Consider the following 9434-nt stretch of genomic DNA (forward strand, 5'->3'; position numbering starts at 1 on the left):
GGGGGACAGACGGCAGAAACGTTGCAGGGTAAGCTAACGCTGTTGTTTACATTCCTACCATTCGCTCTTTATGCTTGCATCTGGTCACACCCACGACCAATGAGTGAACAGGAGCTAAGCTTGCGCCACCCATGAAGCAGGGCCGACCCGGCTGGCCCTACTCCAAAGCAGGGACCAAAGAAGCAGGGCCAACCTAAAAAAAATGCAGATGTAAACGCGCGCAAGGCGAGCCGAGTAGAGTGGAGCCAGGACCTTTAGAGCCTGTGTGAAAGGGGCATATGTGGTCCTGTGTTCACTTCACAATGGATGACAGCTATTCAACGCTCTGCATGACCTGGATGACGTGGATGGGGGCTTAAGGAGAATGAATAAAGTAACAAGTAAGTTAAACGTAATGTACCATTAAAATATAAATACAAATATTATTTATACCAGTACAACCCCTTATCGAGCAGACATCTATCTAAATCAGATTTTAGCATTCCCTGTAAGCAATGCAGCCCAATTCCTCCTCAGTGATAAAGCAAGTTCAAAAAGGTAACAGACTCTCCCAATTTCATTCTCCTGCTTTTTCTTGCCGTTCCACTTTGCGATTGTTTAGATCAATTTTGCAGTGGATAATTTCTGCTGCGCTGCTCGCTACCCTGCCATGAAATTGGCACTAAGGTTGCCTCCAGTTTGCAGGAGAGAGGAAAGGAGGAGGAGGAGGAGAGATAAATGAAAGACAGAGACATGGAGAAGAGAGAGAGAGAGAGAGAGAGAGGGGAAGGGATGGAGCCCCCACAGGCGGTACGCTGTTCTAAAAGCAGGAATAATCAGCTGCATCACAGAAATAAAAAGAGGGATGCTCAAAAGGAACAAGGTAAAGTTAAAGGCCTTGAAGCACTCTTCATACACATAAATACATCGGTAGATCAGTGGTGATTCAAAGATGTCACACTGATGATAGCAACGCTGTCAGAAAGCATCAAAGATTCAGTCCAGGAGCCGCTCACCATGGTAGCTCTACAGTACTGTCAAAGGCCTTTAAAGAGAAAACAAAAAACACGACTCAAGTGGTTAACACACTTTCTGACAGCACACTGAGTCAAGACATTTTTGTTCTTGCTGGGTGCACACAGGTATTTATTGAACACAGTATTTTGATTACTGCTCCTGAACTTGGCAGCACCTGAGTGGAGGTAAAAATGAGGTGGGAGGTGTGGTAACAATCAAGCAAAGCAGTGCAATTTCCCTGTCAGGAATTAAAAGGAATTTGTGCAGGCACTGCCAGCCTGCCAGGTCAAAAGTGTGAGTATGCTGCACTCATATTGACGAGAACCAACCTTTTGTGAGGGAAGGTTTTTCCACTTTCACTTATTTAACTCCACACTGATTCAGTCATGTGGAGGTGTTTATGACAGCTCCAGTCCACACAGCTCCATCTGCACATGATTGAGTACTGTGGCATACAATGGGCTGCAAAAGTATTCACCACTATTTCTCCTGAAACCAATAGTGTTGCATTAGCAGAGTGTTTATGGTCATTGTCCTGCTTGCAAATAAACCTCTGTTCCAGCCTCAAATCTCTGGAAGACTCAAACAGGTTGCTCTCAATGACTTTTCTACTATATTTTGCTGCTTGATTCTGCCACCATCATGCTTTGCTGTAGGGATGGAGTTCTTCGCATGATGAAATGTGGTAGATTTGTTCCAGTGATAGTGTAGGCCTTAATGACCAAAATGTTCTATTTTAATCTCATTTGCCCACGGCCTTTTCTGTTCATGGTCATGTTTGGAGAGTCTCAAATATGCCTTTTGTTAAATTACAGTCTGCCTTATTTATTAAATTTTCTTTAACCTCTGTCTTTTTCCTGACATCCCAGCTCTGTGCAGCTTTTAATAGTATAAAAGACAGGTCCTCCCATCTCTGCAGATGAGCTGCACAGTTCCATCAGGGTTTTTTTTTTTTTGGAGTCTTGGATATTTCTCTGATTCAACCTCTCCTTACAATAGTCTGTAAATTTTGATGAAAAAAACTCTTTTGGCAGGTGGCATAATATTTCCATTTTATTGCCTGACATCACAAAAGGAAGGTGGTCATATAAATACATGCATGTGACAAATTTTAATGAAACTAATTATTAGATGTAGATCTACTGCCACAGGTTTGCCACAGACTGCCACAGACTTTAGCAAAAATAAAAATGGCAATAACTTTGTCATTTTACAGATACTAAGCTTAGATTGACCACGTTATTTACCTAATTGTGTGGCTTCTGAAGATAATGGTTGGGGCTCCAAAACAAAGAGGATGAATGCATATGCATGCATCACTTTTCATTTTTATTTTAATTTTTTTTTTTTGAATGAATTAAAACGTGTTTTTTCACCTTATTTAAATTTATGGAGTATTTTGTGCAGACCCATTATTAATAATCAAACTGAAAACCCATTTAAATTTTAGGTTGAAAAAGAACAAAATAAAATAATACCAAGGGGGTGAATCGTTTTGCATCCCATGGCACTTCTTTAAAAAAACAAGACGTGACTGCAGGTTAATTTAATTTGACATAAACACCTGTAAACTGTTATTAATGCTCTAATTGCTCAACCTCTGCTACAGAACTACACCCTGCACACCTACTGTACATTACGCAACAATTACTGCCTGTTGCCTCATACAATCTTAGAAAGTCTCCATTAACAAAAGGGAACTTTATTAGGTTACATTGCAGCTATTGTGTGAGCAAAAAACTCAAGAAGTAGAACTGCAAGTCCACATTTCTCTTTAGCTGTGAGTCGGATTAGATTTTTGCTGAACCAGTTGTTTTTTCCCCTCTGTAAGTCAACACATTTATCAAACAGCTCCAGCATATACATTTCCTCTGTGTTTCTGCTTAATGTTACGTTACTTCCATGCTGGTCCACTTAACTTATTCTGTCGGCATGTTTGCAAAATGGCCTCTCACCACCAGGCTGCATCACACCACATTACACAGAACTGCAGCAGACTGTGAGCCGTTTGTTCAGCCAGTTCCATCAGACACTTTCTGCCAACTTAAGGTTTTGTGGTAAAATATTAGATAAAAGAAAGCACTGAAAACACATCTTATCTCATAGATGCAAATAAGAAAAAGAGTGAGTATTAAAACAAACAGCTCACGTCAGAAAGCTTTAATGTAACCGAGTGTCCATCAAATTTAGAGTTGCAAAAACTCAAGCAGACACTGATGGACTGGTTTGTGCAAACTTTTAAAGTTTTTTTAATTGTTGACATTTTGTGCACTGATTAAATTATTTAACATAGTTTACGATAAAACCCATGATATACAACAGTAGTATGTGGGCAAAGATGTATAAATAATAATGTTTTGAGGGCACATTTAAATTTCTGAAGCAAATTTTAAAAGTTAAGTTGATTTTTGTGCAGTCTTCATTTAAAGAATGTGTTAATAAACCAACATCTTCCATCAAATGAAAGCAAATTTCAGTTATATGGACTACACATAGAAGTTACCAAAAAGTACAAGTTAAATATTTCGCGCTAAAATTTTTTTAATCTAAAACCACTAAATTCTTGGACACAGACCTTTCCCTGAAAACCCAGGTCTGGTCCTGGATTCCAGTTGTCTTTATGAGTTGCAGTGATTGTTTTGTTCTGTTCTTTTTACTTTTTGGAAGTTTGTGAAAAAGATTGCTCTGAATTTTTGAATAATCTCTTTGTATAGATTATTGCACAGTTGCTCTTCCTTGTTTTAGTCCTGCTTTCTGTATTATTCTCAGTGAGTATAACTCATATTTGGGACACTGACACTAGCAACAGGCATGTCTTATATGCCCAGTGAACTCAAAACCTTATGTAAAACATCATGTGACTGCAATTTTCTGAGCATGCTGTTTTGTGTGCTTCAGTTCATTAAGAATTGTGGAAGTCATGTCTCGTTGAAAATATAGTAATAGTGTGTGTGTAATAGTTGCTGTTTAAATATGTACTCTTATAGTTTTTACTGTAATGACTGCTGACATGATTTCAGACATTGAGTTATCAAAACAACAAATTTTTTAACTTTTAACACTAGTTTAGTTAGCTTGCTAAAATTTCTTCAGCAGATTTACCAATATCAGAGGGAAAATGGGACAATGCATGAAGACAGTTCTGTTTACGTTGGTGATGCTGCAGATCTAAAGGTATGGTCAAAATATTTTGTATCTGACCATATATTTTGATGTACCTTAAAATTATTTTTACATGGATCAAAATGTGAAGAAACTAAGCATCTTTTGTAAAATGTTAAGCCATGTACATGCTATGTCAGATATTCAGATATACATTTAATATTCATTGTAAGTTCATTGTGTATGTATGAGCTGAAGGATGGGAAAGTTACAATGTACTATGGTGCAAGCATGGTACATGGTACAATGTGATGGTGTAACTGTCTCGTTTTTGTTGATGTGGCATTTTGTTATTTATGTGTGATGCTGCTAATTCATGTGGTGATCACCAGTTTGTCTTCTGGTAAATGGAACTCTGTTCTCCTCTTCTTAAAGGGGACCTAATATGCAAAATTCACTTTTTAAATGTTTTTGTACTTCCACTTGTGTATCTACTGTTTCTAGTAACAGTCCAAGTGCAAAACTAAATAAATAAATAAAAATACCCAGCTGTTTTTTGACAACAAGTAAATATTTTCTGGTGTCTGCAAAACGACCTGTTTCAAAAACCTCAGGATTATTGCATCACCATCCCCGTTATCTAGCAACCCTAGTGGAGCTCCACCCACTTCATTACAGGAAAACCGTCACGTTTGTTCTGCTGCTTTTACCACTGAACAATGTCTGCTGAAAAAGGTAAATGTTTTGTTGTCGGCTGCAGAACATGTCTCCTTGCATGTTCTCCCAGTCACGAACAGAGCTGCGTGGCTTCATTTTATTTTTGATGCCAGTGTCCCCGCAATATTGCCAAAGTTGTAGTTTGAACAGCTCACCAGAAACACGTCTCTGTAAAAGTTATGACAGGTTTGTCTAAACCAACATTAGAACTATGTTAATAAAAGAGAAGAAAAGTTGGAAAAAAAACCAACTTATCTTTACCAGGCTGCTGTCCAGACACTTTTTGGGTTTGGAGGAGGAGGAAGCGTCTGACTAAACTGACTCTGCTGCTGCTGGCCGGGTTGATCCTTATTTTATTATTTAAGAAAAAACAAATTGTGAATTAATAAGAATATAAATGTGCATCAGACTTGCAGCGTTTAATCCTTCAGTGAGTTTTTATGTTTTGAAACAACACAGAGTTGTGGGGCGTGGCCAACATCAGCTAATTTGCATAATAGTGACATAGCCCTAAAACCGCTCATTCTGAAATGAGCTCAAAACAGGCAGAGCTGATCAGGTGAAATCTCAATAACTGAGAATGATTTTGTGTATTAAATGTAATGAACATGTTTTGTACAGCTCATAGACCTATCCTGACTTGTTCATGGAAGCATAATCCCCTTTAAAATAAAATCCAAACCAAACCCACAATTATGTGCACCTCAGTGTTCTCCAGGTCCATGTCTGTGGAATGAATGACAACTCGAATATTATCACTGTCTAGTTACACTTAATGTTACCAAACATGTTACACAATAGGTGCAAAAAAAGAAAAAACAACCTTGCTGTGTTGTTGGTCGTCCTACAACACCACATATACTCTAACAATGTAGCAGCAACCACAAGACATAATGAACAACATATTTCTGTGGTACATCTACCAAAAATGCAAAGGAATACACCACTGATGTGTAGCTGTAATGCAAGGAATAAGAAAGACAATCAATAGCAGCAAATGTTACACATAAAGGCACCATAAGTACACCACAATGCAGTACAGACAGAACATTAGCATAACATGAAATTGTGTAACATTTTGGTTGGGCCATTGTTATTTACCTTTTGTTACCATAATGATGTATATATGATATTTAAAAGTGGATTCGTTCATGCTATGAGATTTTTTGACCAATAATCTGGGTCAACTTGCTGGAGACACAGTGATGCTATTTTTCTTACAGAAATGCAAGGATGATATGCAAAAGTAAGATAGTGGCATAAATAAAACTAAAACATTTGTAAAGTTAAATTTAAAGAGTGAAAAATATGTTTCCTAAACAAAAATGTAGATGAAGGAAACTCGTTTAAAGGCAGTAAATGACCAGTCAACGTGTTCGATCAAAAATATATTGTAGGAATAAAATAAGGATGAAACTGTTTATATACAAAAAATAAATACAGATATTTACCATAAGAATAAATCTATATACAGTAAATTAAATGAATATGAATTTTACAGTGATCCATACAGATGCCAGTGCAAGTGACAGGCACCAGGAAGCTATTACTGAAATCTTTTTCTTCTTCATGGCTCTAAAACAGGCAAAATGTTTCCTAATAAGCCAACCATTATCTCTGAGAAGCATAAAGCAGACATTAAAACATTTTCTTTTGAGGCAGAACGAGCTCTCAAGGTCAACTTTTATATGCCATTTATATGCCAACTCATTTATATGCCATTTAGGTTGAGCTCAATAAGTCCTATCTTTCACATGTTCTCTTATCTCGAGATGTTGGATGATTACACTGAATGTCATCCAACCCCTGTCGGTTGAATCACAGAAAAATCTCTGAAAATGCTCAACACATGGAGGAAAGGATTAAAAAAAAAAAACTTGGCACAAGTAGAGAAGGCACCCTGTTGAATCTCTATTAGTTTTTTATTAGTTAGTTAGTTATTAGTTAGTTAGTTTAGTTTTTTTTATTAGACAACATATAAAGTAGTCTTTGTGAAATTCTCTCTGTGTTGCAGCGGACTCCCTGCACATCTCTGCTAATTTCTAACTTTCTTACAAGCTGTTTTGTGATTATTTGAACTAAACAGTTTGCAAAGGCTGGAAAACAAAATAAAGAGCAGAAAAAAAATCCTATTTGAAAACAGATATGCAAACTAAGAAACCCAGCTAAACTGTCATTTGTAATCAACTTGTTTGAAAGCCTTTACTCTCAACTCTTGATGTCTCTGGAGTATTCTGCTTCTCGCTCAACACTCAGTAAAAATTAGGACATTCCTCTCATTCCAACAAAACAAATTTAGGGAGAAAAGAAATCAGGATGGGGGAGAGGGGGGTGGCGGCTGTGTATGTCTTTTAGCACTCTTCCACATGGATGATCCTGATTTTTCAGGTCTCTGAACACATCTGAACACTGTTTACCATCTCCAGAAACCCAGTGCTATCTCAGATCAATTCAAATGAGATTTTCCATGCTATTCGACACCCTGAGCTTCCAGTTTACTTTAACAATCCTCTTGCAACTAATCTCACTCAGGTTGGGGCTCAGATGCCTTGGTGAGACCATAGCAAGGGTGGATTGGGGGGTGGGTTCTCTGTGCCTCTCCAGTTGAAATACGGACCCTGATTAATATTCTCAAGGTAAAAACAGGGCCATGAAACATACAGAGACAGAGTTAGAGAGAGGAGGAGGGGATGTTGCTGAACAGGACTCCCCAGAGTTCCTGTCAAGTTTTGGTGTCTGATGCTGGCCACCACACCGCCACTGCTCCAGCCGCTGCCTCGCTGTGAATACTTGGCAGCCTGCGGTCTGGATTTTTGAAGATAAGGCCTGCTATTAATAAACAAACAGAAGCAATTACTGGGAGGCAGAGGAGGGGAGAGGAGAGGGATTGGATTAGGTTGGGATGAGCGCCGATCTCACTGAAGTCCAAATTGATGAGCTGCAGCACTCCAAATGCAGCAGAGATACTGATCCCTTTTCACTGACCCCCAACCCCCCTCCCCCCACAGCCTGCAGCAACACAAAGAGATACCACTCTTTTGTGTATGTGTGTGTGCAGTGTGTGCTTTTATGTGTTTGGCCTTTTTTATATTAAATTCCATAAAGTGTGCAAACTCTCACTTTGGCCTCATGAGCCTTAGAATACTAAACTGATCAGCCATAACAATATGACTAGTAACAGGTGGGTAGTCATGTTATGGCTGAATGTTGTACCTATGTTACATTATGAAACCAAATGTTTCATGAGCTTGAAAACAGAACAGCTTCAATTGTAGGAAGTAGATTTTCTCACACCACAGCTGCTTTCTCCGGGTCGCTCCTCAGAGTTTTTTTTCCATAGCCTGGCTTGACAAAACCTTAAAATGTATTAAGGCTAGTATCTCATTGAGCTGAAAATGTTGAAGACTGGTTGGCAACTGTAATGGCAGAATTTATTATAGGGTAACACCTGTCGTTGATAAGTCCTGATTATGTTATGACTTCTATTCCAAGTGCCATGGGTTCTCACAGAATGAACTTGTTTATTCGAGTGATGTTGAATTTTCTCCTCATGGGAACCAGACTGACTTGCTTTTCCCTAACTCCTCCTTCTGGTCCAGTATTTCAATATCTTTAATAAAAGCTCCTGAGTGGACTTAGGGGGCCAGAGCTTGGATTCGGAGTTTCCCCATTCGGACCTGGGACTCTGATGTTAATTCCTAATTGTCTTTAATGCTCTCTATATTTTGTGCACAACATATAAATAAACCTGTTTGAGTGATTTCATCTAACAGTGCCTGGAAGTTGATTTATTGCTGCCACAACACAACTCAAAACTGAGCAAAAAACAAAACAAAACAAAAAAAGACAACAACAACAACAAACAAAAACAGGCAAATTTCAGTCAGTATTTTAAGCATGCAAACAGCAAGCTGTACCATGTTTGACAACTAATTGTTCAAAATGAAGGCCTGGCTTGTAAAACTGTATTCTCGTCAGTGAGCATTATTTTGTTGCCCACATCATACCATCCTACTTTGGCCTGCTTTGTACCCAGCTAAGCAGCCACCCCAATGTTTATGATTTAATTTACTGAAGTAAATTTTGAAATGAAGATAGACAGATTTGTAACAGTTTTTAAAAAATATATATTTTATCACCAGTTTGGTTTTAAAATCTGAACATTTTGGGCAACAACCTTTCCGGTTGTTGTAGCTAGTGATGGTGAAACCGAGGCTTCTCTGAGTCCTGTCCCGAAGAGGTGGCTCTCCTGTGTTGAGCCATGCGTCTGTGGAGAGGTTGTTTGGTCTCTCCAATATAAAGGTCTGAACATTCTGTGAAGGTACTGATCTGTGTGGGTTGGTTTCCTGTAGACCTCAATGTTGAGACTGTCCTCTCCTACCATGTGCACCAGACAGTCCAAGAAAGGCAGCTTGTTGTCGTCAGCATCTTCTCTGGTAAACTTGATGTTGTTGTCGACCGAGTTGATGTGTCTGGTGAAGGCTTCAACTTCTTTTGCTTGGATTTTGACCCAGGTATCGTCCACATATCTGAACACACCATGGAACAGAACCAGCTGTCCACCTACACCTCAAGGATAAGGGACACTCCTTTGAGGACCAAAATGTTCATATTTTGGA

General features: G+C 38.6%; 1 protein-coding gene across 1 annotated transcript in view; it reads right to left on the bottom strand.

Annotated features, from left to right (window-relative positions):
- The window catches only part of adarb2 (adenosine deaminase RNA specific B2 (inactive)), a 334275-nt gene that overhangs the window by 41216 nt on the left and 283625 nt on the right, over window positions 1-9434 (bottom strand). The gene's annotated exons all lie outside the window — the stretch shown is intronic.

Source organism: Kryptolebias marmoratus, linkage group LG21 (assembly GCF_001649575.2).
Source record: "Kryptolebias marmoratus isolate JLee-2015 linkage group LG21, ASM164957v2, whole genome shotgun sequence".
In the NCBI taxonomy this organism is placed as follows: domain Eukaryota; kingdom Metazoa; phylum Chordata; class Actinopteri; order Cyprinodontiformes; family Rivulidae; genus Kryptolebias; species Kryptolebias marmoratus.